General features: G+C 37.0%; 1 protein-coding gene and 1 pseudogene across 2 annotated transcripts in view; one reads left to right on the top strand and one right to left on the bottom strand.

Annotated features, from left to right (window-relative positions):
- The window catches only part of LOC113245369 (proto-oncogene serine/threonine-protein kinase mos-like), a 39,082-nt pseudogene extending 31,190 nt beyond the window's left edge, over positions 1-7,892 (top strand).
- Positions 1-27,509, bottom strand: part of NAALADL2 (N-acetylated alpha-linked acidic dipeptidase like 2) — a 1,320,052-nt gene that overhangs the window by 1,248,860 nt on the left and 43,683 nt on the right. The window lies entirely within an intron of this gene.

The following is a 27,509-nucleotide window of genomic DNA, read 5'->3' as shown; positions in this document are numbered from 1 at the left end:
GAACAAGAAATTCACAGAAGACAGTGCAATGCCTACTAAATATTTGAAAATATATTCAACATCACTAATGAACAAAAACAATACTGAGATATCAAAGTTCATCTACCTAAGAATACCCGTGTAAGAATGTAGTGCTAGTGGAAATACATAATTTTTCTAGAGTATTTTGCAGTAAGTATCAAATACCTAAATCTTCATTTTCAGTTTTAAAATTTATTTTATAATCTGATATATATAGAAAGTTGTATTTATTTCAGAATTATTTATATGATAGAAAACTATTCTAAATGTTCATAAATATCAGATGCTACAAACACAATCTGAAGCCAAGGCAACCTATAATTATTGACAGAAAGATACTCATGGCAAGGTGCTAGATAAAATATGAGTATACCTTCTGTGTGAGCTCATTTAAAACAAAAAAAATCTTATCTTCCTACTCATCTGTCTCTCCCCTTACCTACATATATATAGACATACACACAGAGATACACAGGTCTGGGAAGTTACACTAAAAGATCAATAAAAGTTATCTGAGATTAACAAAATTAAAGGAAAGCTTTATTTTCTTTTTTATATTTGTCTGTATTATCTGAATTATTGATGTGTAAAAAAAAACAAGACTGTTTAAAGGATTATTTACAATGTAACTTCAAATTTCAAAATGGGCAAGAAAAAGTAATGGAAATTTTCTAGGAATTTCTAGAAATGTAAATCAATGTTTATACAAAATACAACCTACAGTAGGTTGGTTTTTTAAGCATTAGACTAAAAATTCTAGGAAAACACCCTGAGGATTTCTTTGTCACGAAATGCTACTTAAGGATCTACTAAATAGTGTCCTTCTACTACCCTTACCCCTAGTGTTTTATTTTGCGACTTTATATCCAATAAAAGATCTTACAGGCTTTAAGGTTCTTTTCTTTGAAAATTATTTTCTGCTAGGCCTTAAGAAAATAAAGTGAAACCGTGGTTTGCATCTTATTTGAGAAAGATAGATAACCTTGAGTCTTAAACCTTCTCTGGCATTTTCTTGATCTTCACTAACCATGACCAAGGTAGAATGGTCTCATCTGCAAATTACTAAAAATAATCAGCTCTGGGAAGTGACCTTGGATGAAGCAATGTTAAATTGGCCAGGAAATTTTTTTGAGGCATCACTGTTATTAACTCGCAATTTTTTCATTTCACTCTGCCACTGATGCTTGGCAGGTTATAATTTTTCATTTTCGCACTTGGATGAAACTCAGTGAAGTAGAGATTATGGAGATAGTAGTGGAGAATTTTTACAAAGGGATTTCCCCCCTCACTCCATAATATTAGGTTACAAAATGGATCTCTATTGGAGACAACTTATCAGCTGAAGATACGTAATCAGACTGTTAGGATAACAGTAATGACCTATACCATATTTTAAATTTTTTTAAAGTGCTGCCTTCTGTATATAGAGTTGATGTTATGACCAATTTATATACTTGGAAACATTTCCTTAGTGGAGATGCTTTGGGCTGATTCTTCTCTGACAACTTCATGCCTTCGTGAGATTGTTTGCTGGGATTTAAAAAAATGTCTGTGAAATAGAAAACACTTCTTTATACAGAGATGTCCAGTGACACAGGTTGGAAATAAACTTGTACTACTGTTAATGAATTAAGAGCTAATCTTAGGTAGGTGGCAACTACTTTCGGTGCATCTTCCTGCCTCTTTACTTCCATAAAACCAATGTCAATAGTCTGATGATGACCACTTATATCCATATTCTTTCCGAATCTCCTTTCAGCATACTATTCATTAACCAGCTTATAATAGGCACTAAATAGGTAAGCTGTCATTCCCCCAAGTAAAGGAGGAAAGAAAATTCATTTTAAAAATAAAGAATATTATAATAGGGAATATAGCAAATCACAGAACAAATCTGAGCTTGGAAATATTCCTTAAATCAGAAGACAATGTTTAAATGGGTAGCTGGAATAGAGACTTAGGGACCAGTCTCCTCTAATCTGAAAAAACTAAGAAATGCCTACTTGAGTCACCAATTCCCTTAACTTATTTTGATTTGATCGTTAACATCCAATTGCACCTAGGGTAGTATAAAGCTAGAATACCAGACTAGGGACAACTATTTGCTAGGAAAACCATTAAGTTCTTCCCTAAGTTCTTTATCTGTGTCATTACCATATTACTTAAAAGGAAAATTAAATTGCTACTCTCCCCCAGAACATCCGCATTTGGGGTCTTGTATCTAACTGTGGAATAAAATATTTTGTTCTTCTAAAGAAAATTGATTTATGAACTATTTCACCATAGAACATTATGATTACCTCACAATATCATTTTGCTATAAATGAGACTGTTAACTGATTTTTTTTTGGTCTAACCACGGGCAAAACATGTAAATTGACAGAAGAGCTCTATAGCAAAGAGCTTCCTTTGACTGACTACAGTATCCTAGAGTTAAGCGGCTGCCTCCAGCTCAGGCCATGATCCCAGGGTCCTGGGATGGAGCCCTGCATCAGGATCCCTGCTCAGCAAGGAGTCTGCTTCTTCCTCTCCCTCTAACCCTCACTCGTGCTTGCTCTCTCTCTCTAGTGCTATCTCTCAAATAAATAAATAAAATCTTTAAAAAAAAAAGAGGTAAAGTTTCTAGTCTAAACTTTTTAAAAAGGAGGACTGGTACGAATGGTAATATCAAATATACATCTTTATAAATCTGAGCAATGTACAGTACAGGCTGAAGTTTTAAAAAACATGATTAAGAAAAACTACAAATAGGGGCGCCTGGGTGGCACAGCGGTTAAGCATCTGCCTTCAGCTCAGGGCGTGATCCCGGCATTACGGGATCGAGCCCCACGTCAGGCTCTTCCACTATGAGCCTGCTTCTTCCTCTCCCACTCCCCCTGCTCGTGTTCCCTCTCTCGCTGGCTGTCTCTATCTCTGTTAAATAAATAAATAAAATCTTAAAAAAAAAAAAAAGAAAAACTACAAATAATAAAGGCAAAACAACAAAGATGATGAAAACATTTTAAACATAATGAATTAATGAACTTTTAGATGTTTTAATAAACACTTTAATAAGAGGTGCCTTAATAAATGTTCAACTCTTTATTTCACTCAGGTCATGATCTCAGGGTCACGAGATTGAGCCCTGTGTCAGGCTCTGTGCTGGGTGGGGAACCTGCTTAAGATTCTCTCTCTCTCCCTCTCCTTCTCTTCCCCCCAACACTCTCACACCCCAGCACATGTGCATGCAATCATGCTCATGTTCTCACTCTAAATAAATAAATAAATAAATAAATAAATAAAACATGTTTAATAAAATGTTTTTCTGTGATAAATACTAATAGCAAATAGACTATCAAATAGCAAATAGTTGATAATATTTGTTTTTTCTACCAGCCATTGAAGTGGGAAAAAAGGGAAAAAAAGAAAAGTAGGAGGGATTGGGAGAAGAGGAAGAGACTCCTCCTTTCTTTATTTCTCTAAAGCTCTAGAAACACAAAAACAATGCACCAAAGATTAGAATCAGGTCTGTTCTTATCCTACCAGGCAGGCTCCATTTCAAGCAAAAGGTGAAAGAGTTTGGCTTGCTCCTCTATAAAAGCCAGTAACACTTAAAAAGAATGCCCAGATTTGCTATGCAATAAGGTAGCAGCATTTGGTGCAGAAGTTACAGGGAACCCTACCACTAAAATTTCCTATCTCTGAAAAATAATGCCAAGATTCGTCATTTATATTTTGAAAATTGCTGATTTGACTCTTCCACAGAAAATATTGAAAATTGAAAGACTAAATAGCATACAGTCACTCATCCTAGCAGTAATAGGAAACATAGACGGTATATACTTTATTAGAAGACCTACTATAAGAAGAGTACTTTATATTCTAATAATAAAAGGGAAATGCTGAGTCAAAACATGGAAATCTTTTTATTCTTGTAAAATTATTAAATTTTTAAAGGCAATTCATTTTGTTGTTCCTGTATTACAAGACAATCCATAAATGTTCACCACTTCAAGATAGTTTCGTTTGTTCAAAAGCAAATTCTTTTTAAAATAGCATTTCTAGTATTAAGGGAAATAAGCACACATCTTAGTCATTTTTGTTTTAAGAAATCTAATTATTAAATTAAAATTCCAAAAAGGCATTTTTGAAGCAAAAGTAGTTTGGACAATTACATTTTTTATCAATAAGGTAAACTGAACCAAATCAAAAATAAGTATTACCTATCCCTTAAGATAAATGTTGATTTTGGTAACCAACTTCTGTTTTGTTTTTATCATTGAGGTAACAAAAGAAAAATATAAATAGTTAAGTTATGGTTAGATTTTCTTAAGAAAAACATATCAAGGACTATGTACAGCATCTGGAAATCCTTATGTAGACACAGAAACACAGCAGACCTCTTTGGCACTGTTATAGTACTGAGACACGCCACCTGAGGGGTAGGAGTCACTGCCTCATGCCCTACATGTCCTCACCGCCCTATAACTTTTATCTTCAACTTTCAGAAATCGGATGGATTAGGCATGTTAAATACTTCCTTATATCCTGTCCCCCACTTTTTTTTTTAAGAAAAGCATCCAGGTGCTTGTTTTATTCATGAGACTATGCCAGAAATCATTAACAGAAATAAACAGAAATAAAGGTAGGAAATCTCAGCCAAGGCCAAAGATTTCTCTGGACTTCAGTCTTCTCTTTTGAGTGTAGCTATCATATGCACCCTTCACTTCATAATGCAGACATGCTCAATGCTAAAATGACTGTATTAATGGAACTAAGTCAAAGCACTCTGCCTCTGAATGTAACAACAGCAATGAAGATTTGTGAAACTGGATAAGAGTGCTTAAATTTAAGTAGCACCAGAATTAAATGGCATAGAAAGGGGTGATTAAAGCTCAAAAAACTTTCCTGTCATAACCGCTTAGGCATTCATTTTCCTTTAATTTCCCTTGCTTTTGAAAGGGAAAATTTCACCCCTCATGCACTGTCAAAGTTTTCTGAACATACGAAAAATACCAAAATTATTTTTTCTTTATATTAAGTCTGAGTGCCTCAGACTTGTGCACAACACTTGGAAAAGCGTAACATGTCATTGAGACTTTGGAAAAATTATTCTCCCCAATTAACAGGTTCCCTCATTCAAAATGGTAAAATATACTATATATATATATATATATATATATATATATATATATATATATATACACACATAGCAATAGCTAATAATAGGCATGAAAATGATTTACTAATGAAAAATGGAGCTAAGAAAAAATATTTGGGATAATTTAATGACCACAAATAATGTGTATCAAAAATGCTGTATCAGCTTTTTTTTAGCAGTGAATTTTTTTTTTTATGATTTTATTTGTTTATTTGACAGAGAGAGAGAGAGAAAGCATAAGCAGGAGGAAAAGGGCAGAAGGAGAAGGAGAAGCAGGGAGCCTGATGTGGTGCTTGATCCCAGGACCCTGGGATCATGACCTGAGCCTAAGGCAGACGCTTAACCAATTGAGCCACCCAGGAGCCCCTACTATATCACTTTTTAATAAGTTATAATAATACATTTACTAAATATATACAATGGCATTTCAAGAAGGAGAAGTACCTCAGTAGTCAGGATAGCAGGAAAATAATCAAGAGATAATTCACCAAAGTAATCCCACCAACACTTTCACTGAGTTGTGGGAAGAAACAAACCCCCATGGGTCCGGATAAATAAAAAAATCATTTAAAAAGTAATTTTAGTTTTTTTTTTTAACAAGGTTTTATTTATTTATTTATTTTGCATTTTTTTACTTTTATTATTAACATATATTATTTGTTTCATCAGTCTTACACAACGCACAGTGCTTACCACAACACATATCCTCCCCAATGTCTATCATAATTTTAGTTTCTTAAGTTACACCTCTAAATATTTGTGAGACATCTCAACTCTGAGCTTATCTCCAGCAGCCTGTACCTTTAATCCTCTTCAGCCACCCCATTCCCAGGGTCACATCCTGGGCCACCATCATCAGAAACAGCTTAAATTCCCCCGATTACAGCCCTCATCATTCCAAAAATCTCACTCCATTCCTTCTGATACATTTGATCCTGAAACTCACTGAAGTTTCTTATGCTCTGACCACCTCTACTTTCTTGCAGGTCATCACCCCCACACACACCCCCAGCCCTGCCATGTCCCTGTCTAAATTCCTTATGATCCAACCTAGACTTTATGGCACATCATTTCAACAAAATTCTTGTCAGAATCCATTCCCTCTGCTCCAGCCCTGTTAACTGAAGACCTTTCTCAGACCTATCATTTGCCCCCTATGCTCCTGTGCCCAGATTCCTGAAGACTAATGTAGAACATCATGCTAAAAATACACTGCCTCTCACCTCAGCTGAGCTCCCCGGGCCACTGAGCTACCCTTTGGTTAGGCCACCTTTCCCACTGCCTTCAGTGATAGTCCCTAATGTCCATTATACTCTCCAGGCATCATATCCTATCCCTAACCTCTTCTCCTTCAGCAGATAGTTCCTCACAGTTCCATCAAGAAGAATCTTTCTCACTCTCCTTTCCCCAGAGATATATTTATCTATAACTGTGCCATCTTTTCCTAATGCCCCAAAGGAAGAAACTTCCACCTTAGGCTTGTCCCTCTATCTGTTCTTTAAATCCTATTTGCTCTCAATCACTCAAGGTCTTCATCTTCTCAATGATCTTTTCTTTCACGTATCATCAACTTCCTCTCAACTGGATCCTTCTTTCATCACCCTATAAATATGTTCACATTTCTCCCACCATAATAAAAATCCTACCTTTGACTTATGCTTACTTCTTCCCTTCCTAAGTACCCTTCCTGTAAGAGTTGCTTATGCTTCCTGTCCCCACATCCCCTTTTGCATCCCCCAACCTTTTGCAATTTGCTGCTACTTCAACCACACTATTGAAATTATTCTTGCTAAGATCATTTAAATGACTTCTAAGTTTCTAAATTTAAAAGTCAGGTTTTCATTCTCTTACTTGACCTCCCTACGGTATGTAATGCTCCTGGTCAGTCCCACCTCTTCAACAGCTCTCTCCTGGTTTTAGAATAACATTATCCCTTCTTTCTCCACTTACCTCTCTAACCAGTTTTTCTCAGTCTGTTTCCTAGACTCTTCTGCCTATACATATCAAAAAAAAATGTTTAAAAACAAACTCACTGGCATCCCAGTGGAATTTCTGGGCTGAGCCACACACAGCAAGGCTCTGACATGACAATATCATAAGGATTGTGACTGCCAGCAAACACAGACCTGAGGGTGTTAATGGTATTTACACCATAATCATGGAGTTTGGTGGCAATGTCACTTGACACCAAGTCACATATGGTGCTATCAGCTGTCCTGAGGAGGAGAAAGGAGGTCTCACTCCTATGCCAGAGAACAACTAAATTTGGGAAAGTGTATACTTTCATACACCTAGGGAAATAAGTATTCCCTAGCTGTGTGAATGGCCTGCTTTTCCTTCACTCATAAAGCATTGTACACTTGGACCTGAAGCTGGCAAACATTTTGATTAATGAGCAAGATGCCTGCAAAATTGATGACTGGTTACGTCGAGAAGCTAGAAGATCTGCTGTGCTTCCAAGACTCCTTACCATCTAGACAGCACATACATCCATCCAACCCCAGAGCTCCTGAGAGACCATAATGCCCAGAGCTGACATCTATTTTTTTGCTATCATTGCCTAGCAAATGGCTACCAAAGAGGTGCCTTACTCAGGGGAGAATCAGTATATGCTCTACAATGTAGTGGCCTATAATCTTCATCCATCTCTCTCAACAGCTGTCTTCACTGACTCTATCTCTGGGAAAAGACAAGATTAGCTGCTACTACTAAGTGCAGAACTTTTGGTTGACTTTAAATCCTTAAAACCTGAATTTGGCTGATTTTAAACCAACTGTATTAAGATAAGTTTTTGTCTTTGTTTCTCTTCATTTTTAAAGAGGACATTTGTAGGAGGGATTTTTAGAAAACAACTTTATTAAAAACTCAAAAAAAAAAAAAAAAGAAAAGAAAAGAAAAAAGAATTGCCAGAATGTAAATTTGACATAAATTAAAAGTATTACATTTTTATAACAAAAAATAATAAATATTAATTTAGACCAATGCTCTTTAAGCATGATAAACTTGAAATTAACAGCATATATACTTTGCAAATCAGAGCATTTCAGTTAACAGCTACTTTCAAGATGGTATGGAAAATAAATGGAGAGGAAAACACTGAGCATGCATTAAGATCTCCTACACTGCTCCAGAGGTGAAACAAGTAACTTTCTCTTAAGCTTCTCTGATTTTCTTCTTAAGCTGTAATATAAAACTAAACCAAATTAACTAATTAAACTCAACATGATTACAAAATATCTGTCCTATCGTAATAATCTTTGATTTAAAAATGTAATAACTCCTTAAAAAAGAGGAAATTAAAACTAAATTAAGTAAAAGAAATGAAAGAATAAAGAATACAGTAGAAATCAATGAAATAGAAAACAACAGAAGAATTCAATGAAATCATAAACTGATTCTTTGGGGCACCTGGGTGGCTCAGTCAGTTAAGCAGCTGCCTTCAGTTCAGGTCATGATCCCAGGGTTCTGGGATCAAGCCCCACATCAGGCTCCTTGTTCAGTGGAGAGCCTGCTTCTCCCTCTCCCTCTGCATGCCACTCTGCGTACTTGTGCTCTGTATCTCTCTGTTAAACAAATAAATAAAATCTTAAAAAAAAAAAAAAAAAGCTGATTCTTTGAAATAATCAAGAAAAAAAACAGACTGGGGAAAAAAGAGAGAAGACACAAACTTTCACTATCAAGCATCAGAGACACGGCATCACTCCAAATGCTACAGTTATTAATTAAGAGAATATCATGGAAAACTTTATGGCAATAAATCCTACAACTTAGATCAAACAGAAAAAAAATAGTCTCAAACTGTCAAAATTCATTCAAGAAGAAATAGCTGTTTACGGGCCCCGGGGTTAGCTCAGTTGGTTAAGCATCCAATTCTTTTTTTTTTTTTTTTTTAAGATTTTTTATTTATTTATTTGACAGAGAGACAGCTAGCGAGAGAGGGAACACAAGCAGGGGGAGTGGGAGAGGAAGAAGCAGGCTCATAGCGGAGGAGCCTGATGTGGGGCTCGATCCCACAACGCCAGGATCACGCCCTGAGCCGAAGGCAGATGCTTAACTGCTGTGCCACCCAGGCGCCCCTAAGCATCCAATTCTTGACTTCAGCTCAGGTAATGGTCTCAGGATTGTAAAATCAAGCCCCATGTCAGGCTCCATGCTGGGCATGGAGTCTGCTTAAAATTCTCTCTCTCCCTCTGCCCAACCCCCAACCCCATCTTGCCCTCTCTAAAAAAAGAGGAAGATCAAGGAAGAGGAAGAGGAAGAGGAAGAGGAAGAGGAAGAGGAAGAAGAAGAAGAAGAAGAAGAAGAAATAATAGCCATTTAAACCCCTGTAACTTTTAGAGAAATTAAATTTGTAGCTAACACCTACCCACAAGTAAAAATCCAGACCCAGATAGCTTTATTAGAAAAGTCTCCTAAATGGGGCGCCTGGGTGGCACAGCGGTTAAGCGTCTGCCTTCGGCTCAGGGCGTGATCCCGGCGTTCTGGGATCGAGCCCCACATCAGGCTCCTCTGCTATGAGCCTGCTTCTTCCTCTCCCACTCCCTCTGCTTGTGTTCCCTCTCTCGCTGGCTGTCTCTGTCTCTGTCAAATAAATAAATAAAATCTTTAAAAAAAAAAAAAATAAAATAAAGAAAAGTCTCCTAAATACCTAAGGAAGAAATAATCTCAACACCAAAACAAAATCTTCCAGAAAAGTGAGGAGGAGGATTATGTCCCAACTCACTCTATAAGGCTATCATTACCCTAAAAGATAGTTGAGGCCAATATGCCTCAGGTAAATAAATGCAAAAATTTAAAACAAAATTTAGGCCCAAAGAATCCAATGATATATAATGATCAAATGGGGTTTATTCATTTATTCCAGAAATCCAATGTTGGCTTAACATTTAAACAGTAATTAATATAATTCACAATATTCCAGACTGAAAAAAGAAAAACATGATCATTTCAATGGATGCAGAAAAATCACATGACAAAATCCCTTATCCATTCATGCTAAAAATTCTTAGCACACTAGGAATAGAAGAGAAGTTCTGGCATTTTCCAAAAAACCTCCATTTAACAGCATACTTAATGGTGAAAGAATGAACATTTTCTTCCTAAGATCACAAAAAACATAAAGATGTTTGTCACCACTTTTATACAACATTACTCTAAAGATTTTAGCAAGAGCACCTGTGTGCGTGTGTGTGTGTGTGTGTGTGTGTGTGTGTGTGTGTGTTGAGGGGGATGGGGAGTTTAAAATAATAAAAAGCATTCAGTTTGGAAAGGAAGAACTAACACTGCCTTTGCAAATAATCTTATAGGACATAATAATCTATATAGATAATCCAATGGAATCTGCAGCAACAAAAAAATACTAGAAATGAGTTTAATAGCAAGGTTGTAAGATCCAAGATCAACATACAATACATATAAATCAACAGTATTTCTATAAACTAAAAATGAATCAGAAATTCAAATTTAGAAAAAAAAACCTTAAAACACATAAAAATATGAAATATTTAGAAAAAAATATGACAAAAAAGTATGACTTGTGAAATAAAAACTTAAAATATTGCAGAAATTAAAGAAGATATCTGTAAACAGAGAGGCATACCTTGTCCATAGGTCAGAAAACACAATAGTGTTAAGATGTCAATTCTCCCCAAACTGATATGATTCAACATATCCCAAACAAAATCCTATCCTGATTTTTGCATTAAATTGAAAGCTGATTCTAAAAATCATGTAGAAATGCAAAGGGCCTAGAATAAGCAAAACGACTTCGAAAAAGAACAAAGTTGTAGGGCTGGCTCAGACAGAGATAGGCAAATAGATCAATGGAACAAAACAGATATTCCAAAAGAGACACACACATGTATGGACAACTGATTTTTTACAAAGGAAAAAAGGCAATTCAGTTTTTAACAACTGATGCTGAATTGTTGTGATGTACAGTGGGTGTTGTATGTAAGAGATGAATCACTAAATTCTGAACCTGAAACCAATTTACCATATATGTTAACTAACTTGAATTTAAATAAAACATTGAAATAAAAAAAAAAAAACCTGATGCTGGAACAACTGAAAATCATTATGCAAACAAAAGAAAAAGAAAGGACAGTTGATCCATGCTTTAATCCATATATAAGAATTACTCATAATGGATGACAGACCTAAATTCTAAAAAATTTTAACTTTTAGAATAATGCATAAAAGAAAAGCTCTGTAAGCTTGGTGTAGACAAAGATTTCTTAGTATGATACTGCAAAAGCATAATCTGTAAAAGAACAAAATGACAAACTGGATTTCATCAAAATTTAAAACTTCTATTCAAAAGGCACTGTAAATGAAAAGAGAAGCCACAGACTAGGAAAATATATTTTCATGTCACCTATATGATAAAGAATTTGTATCTAGAACATGTAAATAACTCTCACAACTCAACAAAAAAAACAATCGAAAATTTGGCAAACGATTAAGACAAGCACATCATCAATAAATATATATAGAAAGCAATAATCAAATGAAAAGATACTTAACATCATTAGTCATAAGAGAAATGCACATTCAAACCACAAAGATACACCATTATACTTCTACCAAAATGGCTAAAATTAAAAAGCCTGTCTACACAAAGTGGAAGACCTGAAAATCTCATGCACTAATGACTGGAATGTAAATGACACAATCACTTTGGAAAATGGTTTGGCAGTTTCTTAAAAAGTTATACATATACCTACCATACAGTCTAGCCATTCCACTCCTAGATATTTCCCCAAGAGAAATGAAGGCATAAGTCCAGATATACTCTTGTATATCAACGTTCATAGCAGCTTTATTTATAAAGAGCCAAAAACTATAAGATCCCAAATGTTTATCAACAGGGAAATAAATTGTAGCACGTTCATATAAAGGAATGTTGCTCGCCAAAGAAGAAAATAAACTATTAATACACACAATACAAATGAATCCTTAAACTATGCTTAAAGAAGCAAAAACAGCACATACCACATGACCTATTTACATAAAATTATAGAAAATGAAAACTAATATATAAAACAGAAAGGAGATCAATTCTTTCCCAGGAAATAAAGGCAGGGGCAGGGGCGGGAGGGAGGAATTACAAACAGGCATGGGGAAACTTTTGGGCCTAATGGATATGTTCACTATAATGTAGTGATGATTCTGCTGGTATATTCACATGTCAAAACTTTACAAACTTCATACTTGATATATACCTTACGGTATGTCAATTATGCCTCAATAAAGCTCTAAAAGATAAAAAAGAAAGAAGGCCTCTAAAATGTTAGGATTCAGTGATTTTCACTTGAACCACTAAACACATGTACATTGAAAATGTTCATTTTCGGGCATCTGAGTGACTCAGTCTTTTGGATGGCTGACTCTTGATTCAGCTCAGGTCATGATCCTGGGGTCCCAGGATTGAGCCCCAAGTCAGGCTCCGCACTAAGCAGGGGTCTGCTTGAGGGTTCTCTCTCTGCCCCTACCCCTGCTCACGCACTCTCTCAAATAAATAAATCTTTTTTTCTTTGTAATGTTCATTTTCATTCCAAAGATACTATTTGCCAGGTTCATCTTTTTTTGACATAAAAGACTCTAGCACTGAAAAATGTTAGAATTCAATATATTGTCACTTATTTTAGTCAAAGTTCTCTAATTTTCATAATCATCACAAGCAATCACCAAGGAATGGAAATATTATTTATTCATTCGAAAAGTACTTATTTAATGTTACAGCCTGTGCCAGGTAATAAGATAACAAGATAAATAAAAATGAGTTCCCACCATCAAGGAAGTCATGGTCTCATGGGGAAGACAGGCATTTTTGAAGCTGATGTTCAAAAGATGTGGCAGGTACAATAATAAAGATATGCAGAGGTGTGTTTAAAGCATACTGTGACCAAGGAGGAGGCACAGCTAACGAGTTGCAGGCAAGAAACAATGCAGGCTAGGGGAAGAAAAGCTTTCCAAAGGAAGAAACTTCTAAACTACATATAAATAGTAACATTAAAATAACAAGATAGGGGCACCTGGATGGCTCAGTCGGTTAAGCATCTGCCTTCCGCTCAGGTCATATGGGATGGAGCCCCACATCAGGCTCCCTGTTCAGTGGGGAGCCTGCTTCTCCCTCTCCCTCTGCCTGCAGCTCCCCCTGCTCATGCTCTCTCTATCAAATAAATAAAATCTTTAAAAAATAAAATAAAATAACATGATAAAAATAAAATAAAATGTTCAGTTACAAAGAAAAATCTCTTCCTTTTAGGACCTATTGACCCATGTTCCAGGACTGGACAGACTTCAATATAAATATAAGGTGAATATATGCTTATGATACACCCCTTTAAAAGTAAAGAGAAGGAATGATTCTAAAAGGTATTATCTGTGTGCATATCATCTTTCAAAATATTAAAAATATTTTGGCAAAACGATAAAATGTTAAGAAAAGACTCTAGATAAGAATCTAAAAGTATAGGTTTTTATAAATAGCTTTAATAAATAATGCAGTGTTTTATTCATGAGCAAGTAATAGAACAGGTAAACAATGGGGCTAGGACAGAGAATGCGTCTGTATGCTGGTCTTGTTATTTTGATTACTTAGGGTGAATTAATTCATTAAAGAACATATTCAGTCTAAATCTTACTACCAATAGACTCATGGTTAACTTTTTACAGTATTATAGCCCTTGAGGAGTTCTACAAGAATTGGAACTTTATGAGGATAAAGAAGAATAGTAATGGAAGTATTCTAACACAACTTGGATTCCATGTAATTTAATTATTCTATTATTGCAGTATCCATCAAAATAACAGAACTGTAGCTGATCTCATCAAGGTCAATGATAGGAATAAGCTGAGATGAAAACTAGAATTTAACACTGTTTTAACGAGGACATTTAAAAGATTAATAATTCCAACCTTGAATATTGTACAGATCCCAACTAAATATGTAGATGGCCAAATAATCCTTTCCTTTACCCAATTTTAAGATGTACATGTGTTGGGATATATATACACACCCGTATGTATGTGCTCACACACACACACACATACACACACACACATAATGCACACACACAATATAAGCTGGCATCAATGAATATATACCTTTAACATTAAGAGAGAATTCTCTGTTCCACAATCTAGGCAAAGGAAAAATAAATCTTTACAGTTTTATGATGATGCAAATAGCCAAGAAATGAGTCAAATGTTATCAACATCTAATGTCAACACCGAGAAAGCCAAAGTGCTAATGGAAGTTACATTTTCTCCTTGGCATATTTAGTGCTTCAACAGTGTCCAATATTTTTATAGTATATCAAATGAGAAAATTTCAGGTAGTAGAGACAGTATGTACAGAGACTGAGCTGAGAAATACTGAGGGATATCTAATGAGGTTATGGAACAAATCAACACAGCTTGCCTGCTGACTATTCATTAGCCACCTTAAAAGAGCCAGAGGTGCCGCCTCTTCCTGCCAACAGCTGCTGAACCAAAAGAAAGCATCACTCGAGTTCAAGAGCACAAATATCATACAATCAGAAAATATCAGAGCTGGAAAGGCTCGAAGAGGTCACAGAGTAACTGTGCCCACAAATCTGTAGGTCATGGTTACACTTCAGTGATTCTATGAACTTCTTGAAATTATATGCAAAGTTTTGTGTATACGTGCAGAAGAACACTTATATCTAGTTCAATCATTTCATTTAAAGAATGGGGAAACAGTTCTATTGAAATTGAATCACAGCTCACAAGTACTAAATTGGAGACAGGATCTCTTGAGTCCCAGCTATTTGTTTTTGCTATCACACCAAGTTGTTTCTTATAAGTATTAAAAATCTTAACTGCAGCAGAAAAAGACAGCTGCGAACCCTAATCCCAGATTTTCTAAAATATTCAATATCCCCTGTGTAATCACTCAATAAACTCTCCATGAGTCCATTTATACTGTCCTTCCTGTCAAAGTGCCAAACATAACCTGTGTGATATCTGTGTTCTGGCAGCCCTTGCAAGTGAATCAATATCTGACACAAGTAGCTCATGCCCTACTGGCATCTCAGAAACTGAATATAGTCTGCCAGAACACTCAAGGAAGAAATTAGAAAATACAAAAAGGTTTTGAGAATATAAGTGTTCAAGGACAAAGCTGTACGGTAACTTACACTGTCTTGTGTATAGTTGATGCTCAGCAAATGTTTGTTGAACTGAACTGATGTGTAAAACTATCTAACAAATGGTCACCCTGACCATTCCCAAACGAGGAAAAATACTTGCTCAAGAATCGCCTCTCTTATGAATAAGACTATTTTTTTAAGCTAGCTTTCCTTAAGAAACTCCATATATACTGATCAATCTTTCAGTTATTCCAAAATAGCTCTCAATTTAAAAGTAGATGTCAGGGTTTTACAAGTTCAATAAATTAATAAGACTTTCTCTCAGTGTTGCTGTTATACATATATATAAAATATGTATATATTATACATATATATATATATAATGAAATCATTACTGATATATATGATATCTCTCTAGTAAGATATTTTGGCTAATTAATAAGAATCTCTCATCAAATTAATAACACCATTAGATTCACTTTTAGCTGGTTTTAGATGGTTTAACAGTGGTCTTTGGGGTCTAATAACATACTGCTGACTTGGGTAAGCTGCCACTGGACTAAACATGAGTTTGTACAAAGTAAATTCACCATCTCAAATCTAAATAAAGTGTTTTCCTCTGCAAAACCTGCTTCTTTCCCTAATTAACTATTGTGATTAGAAGCAAAATAATTTATCTAGTCCCCAATCCAAAAAGTTTACTAAACTTTCCTCTCCCTTACCTAAAACACCTACTGAATAAGGTTACCCAAATATATCTCATAAACACCTCAAATTCTCAACGTCCTTGTTCCTACTGTCATTGCCTTCTTATAGGCCTTCATCAGCTTGAGCCAGAACTCACAGCTCTCCCTACCTTTAATTGTTCCCATTCTAGTTTTTCCTTCATATGACATGAGAATTTGTTTTCTAAAAAGTAAATTTAATCATTTCTCACTCTTGCTTGAAACCTATTAGTGGCTTCCTACTGCATTCAAGTAAACTCAGATTTTTACCTTAAAATATAAAGCTTTTGGTAATTAAAACTTGGTGTCCTTTCCATTCTCGTGTGCAGCAACCCATAACATCTCCTACAGGCTCATGTTTTCCATCTGGCATAGAAGCTACCCCACCTTCATGGCTTAGTCAAAGGCTGCAAAAAACCTTACCTGTCTCCCTTCACTTGAAGTCAATTATTTGCTTTCTAATTAAGCACATCTTGTCAATATTTCTATCTGCACATTTAAAACAATATTTTATGAAACATACAGACTGAAGTTAAATATATTACCTGAACATAATGAGAATGAATTAAAAATCAGTACCAAGAAGATATAGAGAATCCCCAAATATGCACACTTCTAACTCCCCCATAGGAAAATGGAGGAATAACAAGGAAACATGCTACATTAAAAAATCATAAATCATAAATACATGTTACACAAAATTCATGAAATGGAGTAACATCAGTGAAAATCGGAGTGAGAACCTCCAAAAATTCTCTCTTACATAACCAACAAGAAAGCTGGCAAAATTGTTAGAATCAACTTTTTCAAAACTCAGGAAACCAAAGGCTTAACCAAAAGCTTTAAGCATTCTGGGGAGTGTTTATTCAAGAAAAATAACTGATTTCAGTAAAAACAGTGATCCTTGTGGGATCTGAATTTGCCCTACTCCTTTCCTCCATTAGTTGAAAACCCAGAGCCTGCATTTGTGGTGAATACCAGAAGACAGACCACCTCTAAATAAAGCAGCATGGGTCTGGAGCATCTTCAAACTGTCATTCCCAGAGAAATGTCATGATATGACCTATTTTGTGGTTCCTAGAAGACCCACTTCAAGCTTCTCTGTATTTGACCTAAATCAGATCTCACCCAGTGGGAAAAGCCTTTTTCCCAAAGGCATTTGTTGAAAACAATTACAAGAATTTTATTTTAACTTTACAGTTATCTAAAGCCTCTCTCCTTGGCTGACAGATAGCTATCTTCTCTTTGTGTCTTCACATGGTCTTTCTTCTATGTCTACGTCCAAATTTATAAGGATGCCAGTGATATTGGATTAGGGCCCACCCTAATGACCCCATTTTAATCTAATCACCTCTGTAAAGATGCTACACCAAAAAGGATATGTTCTGTGGTACTGGCGGTTAGAACTACAACATGATTTGGGGGGGGGGGGCGGCGGGGACACAATTCAGCCCATAACATCTATCCTCACACATATAAAAAGTTGTGTTATAGTTATGCTTTTTAGTCTTTTCAGAATGTTTCTAAATAATGAGCCATATTTTTCAGAATATTTTCTATTACCTTTAAAACGTTATATTTTTTAAAAGTCCCCAAGGTGTCTAACTATGCTTTTGAAACTCAATTGTTACAGCAAAGTGGAAAGAAGAACAAATGGACTGATTTTAGTCCTGGCTGAGCCATTAACCATTGAATTTGCCCTGTATTTAGTACTTAAATAATGCATACTTCAATTCTTCACCTGGAAAAGGAAGTGGTTGGACTGAATCCCTCTGCCACTCCACAAGCCCAAAGACTGATTCTACCGTGTCTTATTTTGCCACAACTGGCACTGTCGAAGGTGGCCTAGAAATAACACAAGAACACTTATTTAAATGAAGAGATTAATGTAAATTCAGTTGAGTTTGGAAATGTTTGCACAGCTGAAAACCATGAACCTTCCAGACTTCTTAGACAAATTTCATCCATTCTCTGAGGACAGACTGCTTTTGGATTTGTGAATGCACACGAATGTTGCTTTCAGCACACAAAAATACCTATGGTCAGTATCCCTCATGCCTCATGCTACTCCAAAATTATTTTCATCAAGTTTGAATATTCCAGCAGTCTTCATTTTCTTGAAAATTAGTCCTAGAAAATTAGAACTTATCACAATAGGTTATAGGACTTAAATTATATGTTAATGTATGAAAATTCCGTTGGATGCTCTTAGATTCTATGATAAAATTCAAAGCATCTAATTGTTCATTTACTAAATGGTATCCAGGTATTCTGAACTAGTAAATTTTAAAAATTTTAATAATATCTATATTTAAAATACACCAAGTGACAACAGAATCAAGACAATGAAATGGTCTTTCTTGACACAGAAGAAACATGCATTTGAAAAAGAGTTCATTGGGACGCCTGGGTAGCACAGTCAGTTAAGCCCCTTACTCCTGGTTTCATCTCAGGTCCTGATCTCAGGGTAGTAAGATCAAGCCCCACGATGGGCTCCATGCTCAGCACGGAGTCTGCTTGAGATTCTCTTTCCTTCTCCCTCTGACCCTATCTCCCGCCCATGCTCTCTCTCTAAAATAAATAAATCAATCTTAATATATAAATATATATATGAAAAGGAAAATTCATTTCTCTTGATAAAAGTGCTTTTATAAATTTGATACAGAGTATAATGATCAAAAGTTTTGGAAAATGTGTTGAAAGACAATGACTCATATAAACATTCCCTTTGAGAAATAATCATGGACTATTACAACACAAGACTATAGGATATGTTAGGACAATCCTATTGACATGTTGGAGAACAAGTGAGGTGACATCGAAAAACAACTGTCATTATCCAATAGTTGACAATGATGATGATAAATTATTTAAAGAGTACCACTAATATGAAACATTTAAGAGTATAAAATGCATGTCTGCATTTTTTTTAAATAACTATGTTAATGAACAGCTTAAGTCTAGGAGTGTGCTTTGACTACCTGAAGCTTCTAAGATTTACAAATTTTGCTCAGACTACTACTGTTGGATAGTCAAAAGGTACTTTGGGCATAATAGAGCATGGGGCAGATGGCTATATAATCATCGTCTACAGTTATAAGATTCAGTAATTGATAGAATGATGAAAAATAATGATACAGTGTTGAAAAAAGAACACCAGCAATATTAATGCAGGTTATGGCGATCAGATGTTCTTAATGTACTTTCTGAGAGTATACCAATCACACAACATTGATAAAATAATTCTTCCATTTAAGCAATACCCCATTCTACAAGTAATTTCTTACAAGATAGTGTCTCAATGTTCTTATATGGTTGATTCACTTCTTATGGCTAAGTGCTCTCAGAGATGGTTTACTCATTCTTGCTGACAATAGCCCTGGAAAATATACGTACTTTACATACCAATAAAATACTTTTAAAGTACATATCTCTCCTTTTCACTTCATCATGCAAATCCCATCTCAAATTTTAATTAAGATTGGAGGTGGAAAAAAAAATTGGAGGTGGCACTAACTATTTTATAAGCATGGGTCTAAAGTATGAAGAGATTAACTGGCCAGTTTATTTTACTAATCATGAAATAAAAACCCAACTCCCACGTTACTCACTGAGATACTCAAAAAAAGGTTCTCAAGGGTGTTTTCTCTGCAGAGAAAGGCTCTTCCCACCTGTGGGATAGAAGCTAACATTCCCCTCCTTACTTTTTTAATTCATTCAATTATTTTCAATTCGTCTAAGCTTTCCTCCTCTATACTCTCCACATGTCTTCAAAATTATAGACTGCCCCTTTCCTCCAAACTTAAAACCAAGGATTCTTGAATTTTTTTTAAAAGATCATCAAGATATAATTCACATAAAATAAAATTCACCCACTTGAAGTATACGATTTTAGTATATTCACAGGATTTTAGTATATTCACAGAGTTGTACAACAATCACAACATTTTAGAACATTTCCATTCTTCTCAAAAGAGTGCATACTCATTTTCATCACATTTTCCCCCTCTCTCAGCCCTAGTAAACCAATAATCTGCTCTGTGTCTTTACAGAGATTTACTAATTCTGGACATTTCATACAGATGAAATCACACAGTATGTGGTCTTTTGTGACTGGCTTCCTTGACTTACTATAATGTTTTCAAGGTTCATCCATGTAGTAGAGTAGATCAATACTTCATCCACTTTTAATGCCAAATAATATTCTAACGTATACACAAGATTTTATTAACCCATCATCAACTGATGAACAACTGGGTTGTTTTTACTTTTAGGCTGTTATGAATAATGCTGTTATGAACATTCGTGTACAAGTCTTTGTGCAGATGGACATGTTTTCATTTCGCTTAGTTATACAGCTAGCAGAATTTCCAGGTCATATGGAAAGATTATATTGAATAATTGAAGGAAATGCCAAACCGTTTTCCAAAACAGCTGCACCCATTGGCATTCCCCTCATCAACCTACAAGGATTCCAATTTCTCTACAACCTCACCAACACATTCTGTTTATCTGACTTTTTAGTCATTCTAGTGGGTATAAAGTGGTATGTTATTTGATTCTGAATTGCACTTTCCTAATGCGTAATGATGTCAAGCATCTTTTCATATGCTTATTTGCCACTTGAATATCCTCTTTGGTGAAATGTCTATCAGATTCTTCGCCTATTTTTAATTGGGTTATTTGTCTTTTTTAGTACTGAGTCAAAGGAATTATTTATATATTCTGGATACCAGTCCCATATTGGGTATATAATTTGAAAACATTTTCTCCCATAACATGGATCATTTTTCTCAGTATTTTGATGGTATAATTTCTACCACAAAAGATTTCCATGTTGGGGCACCTGGGTGGCTCAATCGGTTAAACATCTGCCCTCAGCTCAGGTTATGATCTCAGGGTTCTGGGATTGAGCCCCACATTGGGCTCAGCAGGGAGCCTGCTTCTCCCTCTCCCTCTCCCTCTGCCACTCCCCCTGCTTATGCTCTCTCTCTCTCTGTCAAATAAATAAATAAAATCTTGGTTGGAGTTAAGATGGCAGAGGAGTAGGGGACCCCTTTTTCAGCCGGTCCCCTGAGTCGAGCTGGATAGGTAACAGACCAGCCTGAACATCCACGGAATCAGCCTGAGACGCAGGAAGATACAACTGGGTCTCTACAAATGAACATCTCCAGCGCTGAGTATTGAGGTACGAAGCGGGGAGCCGTGAAACCTCGCACAGATATCGGAAGATAAACGGAAGGGGGAGGGAGCCACCGCGTTCGGGCGCTGGGAAGCAGTAGCCACCAGCACGGGGGAGCGGGCGGACTCGAGGACGGTACCCTCAAGAGAACAGACTGAGACCATGAGCTGGGGAGCGCACGCCACCAGACTCCTCACAGAAGGAACTCCAGTGTGCTAACTGGAAACAAACTGAGACCGGGAGCTCTGGGAGCGCGCAGGGCGACTGGAGGCTGGCGGTATTAGAAACACAAAGGACAGACACAAACCGGCCCTGGAAGTGAGGGCTGGGACGCCGGGTGTGGGGCGCACACCCTGGGATGCTGCAGGGTTGAGCAGCACCAACAGAAACAGAGTTAAAGTGGCCAGAACATCACTGGAGAACGGTCCGCAATCCCTCTGTTCTGAGAGAGAGGCTGAGATTCAGCCACTGCTGCTCTGAACCTCAGAAGAGGCAGAGCAAACCGCCAGGGAAAGCCGCCAGAGAACAAAAGCCTGGAAATACCGGCTCACAGTGTGCCCATCCCCATCCCCCCTCGAAGGGTACATGGACACTCTACCCAAACAGGTTGCCTGAGTATCTGAGAGGCAGGCCCCTCCCACAGAAGGCAAGCTGAAAAATCAAGAAGCCCACATCCCTAAGATCCCTATAAAACAAGGGCGCACGGCCTGGGTCCTGGTCAATAATTTGGGCTCTGGACAACCCTGCACCTCTCCTCATCAGAATGACGAGGAGGAGAAGTCCCCAACCCCAGCAAAGACAAGACAATGAGTCTGTGGCCTCTGCCACAGAACTAATGGATATGGATATAACCAAATTTCAGAAATGGAATTCAGAGTAACAATGGTCAAGGTGATGTGTAGACTTGAAAAAAGTATTAACGAAAATGTTAATGAGAATAAAGAATCTCTAAGGGCGGAAATGAGAGCGAATCTGGCAGAAATTAAAAATTCTATGAGCCAAATGCAGTCAGAACTAGAGGCTCTGACGGACAGGGTGAATGAAGCAGAAGAACGAATGGGCGAATTGGAGGATGGGTTAGTAGAAGAAAAAACTAAAACAGAATCTGGACTCAAAAAAATCCACACACAGGAACTAGGTTACGGGAGATTACTGACTCAATGAAACGTTCCAATATCAGAATCATCGGCATCCCCAAGGGGGTGAAGAAAAACAGAGGTCTAGAAGAGATATTTGAACAAATTGTAGCTGAAAATTTCCCTAATCTAGCAAGGGTAACTAACAAACATTCGTGTCCAAGAGGCAGACAGGACCCCTCCCAAGCTCAACCATAACAAACCTAGGCCACGTCACGTCATACTGCAATTCGCAAATATTAGATCCAAGGATCCAGTATGAAAGCTGCCAGGGCAAAGAAATTTCTCACGTATCAAGGCAAAGGTATCAGAATTACGTCAGACCTGTCTACACAGACCTGGAATGAGAGAAAGGGTTAGGGGGGCATTTCTAAAGCTCTTTCAGAGAAAAACATGCAGCCAAGGATCCTCTATCCAGCAAGGCTGTCATTCAGAATAGATGGAGAAATAAAGACCTTACAGAATCGCCAGTCATTGACCAATTTCATAACCACGAAACCAGCCCTATAGGAGATATTAATGGGGGGTTCTATAAAAGTAAAAAGGCCCCAAGAGTGATACAGAACAGAAAGTCACAATCTATACAAACAAAGACCTTACTGGCAACATGGCATCATTAAAATCATACCTCTCAATAACCAGTCTCAATGTTAATGGCCTAAATGCTCCCATAAATGCCACAGGGTTGCAGATTGGATAAAAAGACAGGACCCATCCATTTGCTGTCTACAAGAGACTCATTTTGAACCTAAAGATACAGTCAGACTGAAATTAAAGGGATGGAATACCATCTTTCACGCCAATGGACCTCAAAAGAAAGCTGGGGTAGCAATTCTCATATCAGACAGATTGGATTTTAAACTAAAGACTAAAGTTAGAGACACAGAAGGGCACTATATTATTCTTAAAGGATGTATCCAACAAGTGGATATGACAATTATAAATACATATGCCCCCACCACGGTAGCAGCAAGACACACAAGCCAACTCTTAACCAGAATAAAGAGACATATAGATAAAAATACGTTAATAGTAGGGGGCCTCAACACTCCACTATCAGCAATAGACAGAGCACCGGAGCAGAAAACCAACATAGAAACAAGAGCTTTGAATGCCATACTCGACGAGTTGGACCTCATAGATATATATAGAACACTACACCCCAGAACCAAAGAATACTCATTCTATTCTAATGCCCGTGGAACATTCTCAAGAATAGACCATGTTCTGGGACACAAAATAGGTATCAACCGATACCAAAAATCTGAAATTATCCCCTGCATATTCTCAGACCACAACGCTCTGAAATTGGAACTCAACCACAAGGAAAAATTTGGAAGAAACTCAAACACTTGGAGACTAAGAACCATCCTGCTCAGGAATGACTCGATAAACCAGGAAATCAAAAATCAATTTAAACAATTTATGGAGACCAACGAGAATGAAAACACAACGGTCCAAAACCTATGGGATACTGCAAAGGCAGTCCTAAGGGGAAAATATATAGCCATCCAAGCCTCACTCAAAAGAATAGAAAAATCTAAAATGCAGTTTTTATATTCTCACCTCAAGAAGCTGGAACAGCAACAGAGGGACAGGCCTAATCCACTCATGAGGAAGCAGTTGACCAAGATTAGAGCAGAAATCAATGAATTAGAAACCAGAAGTACAGTAGAGCAGATCAACAGGACTAGAAGCTGGTTCTTTGAGACAATCAATAAAATTGACAAACCGCTGGCAAGCCTTATCCAAAAGAATAGAGAAAGAACTCAAATTAATAAAATTATGAATGAAAAAGGAGAGGTCATGACCAACACCAATGAAATTGGAAGGATTATTAGAAACTTTTATCAACAGCTATATGCCAATAAATTAAGCAATCTGGAAGAGATGGAGGCCTTCCTGGAAACCTATAAACTACCAAGACTGAAACAGGAAGAAATCGATTTTTTAAACAGGCCAATTAATTATGAAGAGATTGAGTCAGTGATAAACAACCTTCCAAATAACAAAACTCCAGGACCGGACGGTTTTCCTGGGGAATTCTACCAAACATTCAAAGAAGAAATAATACCTATTCTCCTAAAGCTATTTCAAAAAATAGAAACAGAAGGAAAGCTACCAAACTCATTCTATGAGGCCATATTACCTTGATCCCCAAACCAGGCAAACACCCCATCAAAAAGGAGAATTACAGACAGATTTCCCTAATGAATATGGACGCCAAAATCCTCAACAAGATCAGGGCTAATAGAATCCAACAGTACATTAGAAGGATTATCCATCATGACCAAGTGGGATTCATCCCTGGGATGCAAGCGTGGTTCAACATTCGCAAATCGATCAGCGTGATACATCATATCAACAAGAAAAGACTCAGGAACCATATGATCCTCTCAATTGATGCAGAAAAAGCATTTGACAAAATACAGCATCCTTTCCTGATTAAGACCCTTCAGAGTGTAGGAATAGAGGGTACATTTCTCAATCTCATAAAAGCCATCTATGAAAAGCCTACAGCAAATATCATTCTCAATGGGGAAACGCTGGAAGCCTTTCCCTTAAGATCAGGAACACGACAAGGATGCCCACTCTCGCCACTATTATTCAACATAGCAGTCCTTGCAACAGCAATCAGACAACAAAAAGGGATAAAAGGCATCCAAATCGGCAAAGAAAAAGTCAAAATGTCTCTCTTCGCAGATGACATGATACTCTATATGGAAAACCCAAAAGAATCCATGCCCAAACTATTAGAAGTTATAGAGCAATTCAGTAATGTGGCGGGATACACAATCAATGCTCAGAAATCAGTTGCATTTCTATACACGAATAATGAGACTGAAGAAAGAGAAATTAGGGAATCCATCCCATTTACAATAGCACCAAAAACCATCGTTACCTTGGAATTAACTTAACCAGAGACGTAAAGGACCTATATTCTAGAAACTATAAATCACTCTTGAAAGACATTGAGGAAGACACAAAAAGATGGGAAAATATTCCATGCTCATGGATCGGAAGAATTAACATAGTTAAAATGTCCATGCTACCCAGAGCAAACTACACTTTCAATGCTATCCCGATCAAAATACCAAGGATATTCTTCAAAGAACTGGAACAAATAGTCCTTAAATTTGTATGGAACCAGACAAGGCCCCAAATCGCCAAGGAACTGTTGAAAAGGAAAAACAAAGCTGGGGGCATCACAATGCCGGATTTCGAGCTGTACTACAAAGCTGTGATCACAAAGACACCATGGTGCTGGCACAAAAACAGACACATAGACCAATGGAATAGAACAGAGAACCCAGAAATGGACCCTCGGCTCTTTGGGCAACTAATCTTTGATAAAGCAGGAAAAACATCCGGTGGGAAAAGGACAGTCTCTTCAATAAATGGTGCTGGGAAAACTGGACAGCTACATGCAAAAGAATGAAACTTGACCACTCTCTCACACCATACACAAAGGTAAACTCCAAATGGATGAAAGACCTCAATGTGAGACAGGATTCCATCAAAATCCTAGAGGAGAACACAGGCAGCAACCTCTACGACATTGGCCAAAGCAACCTTTTTCATGACACATCTCCAAAGGCAAGAGAAACAAAAGATAAAATGAACTTGTGGGACTTCATCAAGATAAAAAGCTTCTGCACAGCCAAGGAAACAGTCAAAAAAACTAAGAGGCAGCCCACGGAATGGGAGAATATATTTGCAAATGACACTACAGATAAAAGACTGGTATCCAAGATCTACAAAGAACTTCTCAAACTCAATACAAGAGAAACAAATAAAGAAATCATAAAATGGGCAGAAGATATGAACAGACACTTTTCCAATGAAGACATACAAATGGCTAACAGACACATGAAAAAATGTTCAAAATCATTAGCCATCAGGGAAATTCAAATCAAAATCACATTGAGATACCACCTTACGCCAGTTAGAATGGCAAAACTTGACAAGGCAAGAAACAACAATTGTTGGAGAGGATGTGGAGAAAGGGGATCCCTCCTACATTGTTGGTGGGAATGCAAGTTGGTACAGCCACTCTGGAAAACTGTGTGGAGGTCCCTTAAAAAGTTAAAAATTGAGCTACCCTATGACCCAGCCATTGCACTACTGGGTGTTTACCCCAAAGATACAGACATAGTGAAGAGAAGGGCCATATGCACCCCAATGTTCACAGCAGCATTGTCCACAATAGCCAAAGCATGGAAGGAACCGAGATGCCCTTCAACAGATGACTGGATTAAGAAGTTGTGGCCCATATATACAATGGAATATTACTCAGCTATCAGAAAGAACGAATTCTCAACATTTGCTGCAACATGGACAACACTGGAGGAGACAATGCTAAGTGAAATAAGCCAAGCAGAGAAAGACAATTATCATATGATTTCTCTCATCTATGGAACATAAGAACTAGGAAGATCGGTAGGGGAAGAAAGGGATAAAGAAAGGGTGGGTAATCAGAAGGGGGAATGAAGCATGAGAGACTATGGACTATGAGAAACAAACTGAGGGTCTCAGAGCGGAGGGGGGTGGGGGAATGGGATAGACTGGTGATGGGTAGTAAGGAGGGCACGTATTGCATGGTGCACTGGGTGTTATACGCAACTAATGAATCATCGAACTTTACATCGGAAACCAGGGATATACTGTATGGTGACTAACATAATATAATAAAAAAAACATTAAAAGAAAAAAAAGAAAAAAGAAAAAAAAAAGAAAAAGATATACATTGCATCATTTGCTTTCCCATTCCTCACATTATTGTTCTTTCTCCAACATTCTCACACGGGCAGGTTCAGATTTTGCACAAAGTTTTATAGTTAAGGCTGTGCACAACTGTTCATAAATATGGAAAAGGAAACGGCTGCTTAGCATAACTATTTGGGAATCCAGTATTCTGTAATGGTTAAACAAAGTTACTAAAAGGTTTTTAGCCTTTCTTACATAGTTTATCATTTTATTCCTTGCATGACATTTATCTCCTCTAATGTTATTGTTGGAAATATCCATCATGTAACTCTCAGAGTATCATACACACAGGACATCAAGGATCATAGTCTCGAATGGCTATGATGGCCAGCAAGACAACATAAATACAGTGATCTAAGAAGTGCCTACTCAAAGTGGGCAGCTGCTATGCTGCTCCAGCCAACTGTTCCATTGAAAGAA

The sequence above is a fragment of the Ursus arctos genome, unplaced genomic scaffold (assembly GCF_023065955.2).
Source record: "Ursus arctos isolate Adak ecotype North America unplaced genomic scaffold, UrsArc2.0 scaffold_4, whole genome shotgun sequence".
NCBI lineage: Eukaryota > Metazoa > Chordata > Mammalia > Carnivora > Ursidae > Ursus > Ursus arctos.
Note: the sequence above shows the minus strand (reverse complement) of the source record. Positions and strands in the feature narration are given on the sequence as shown.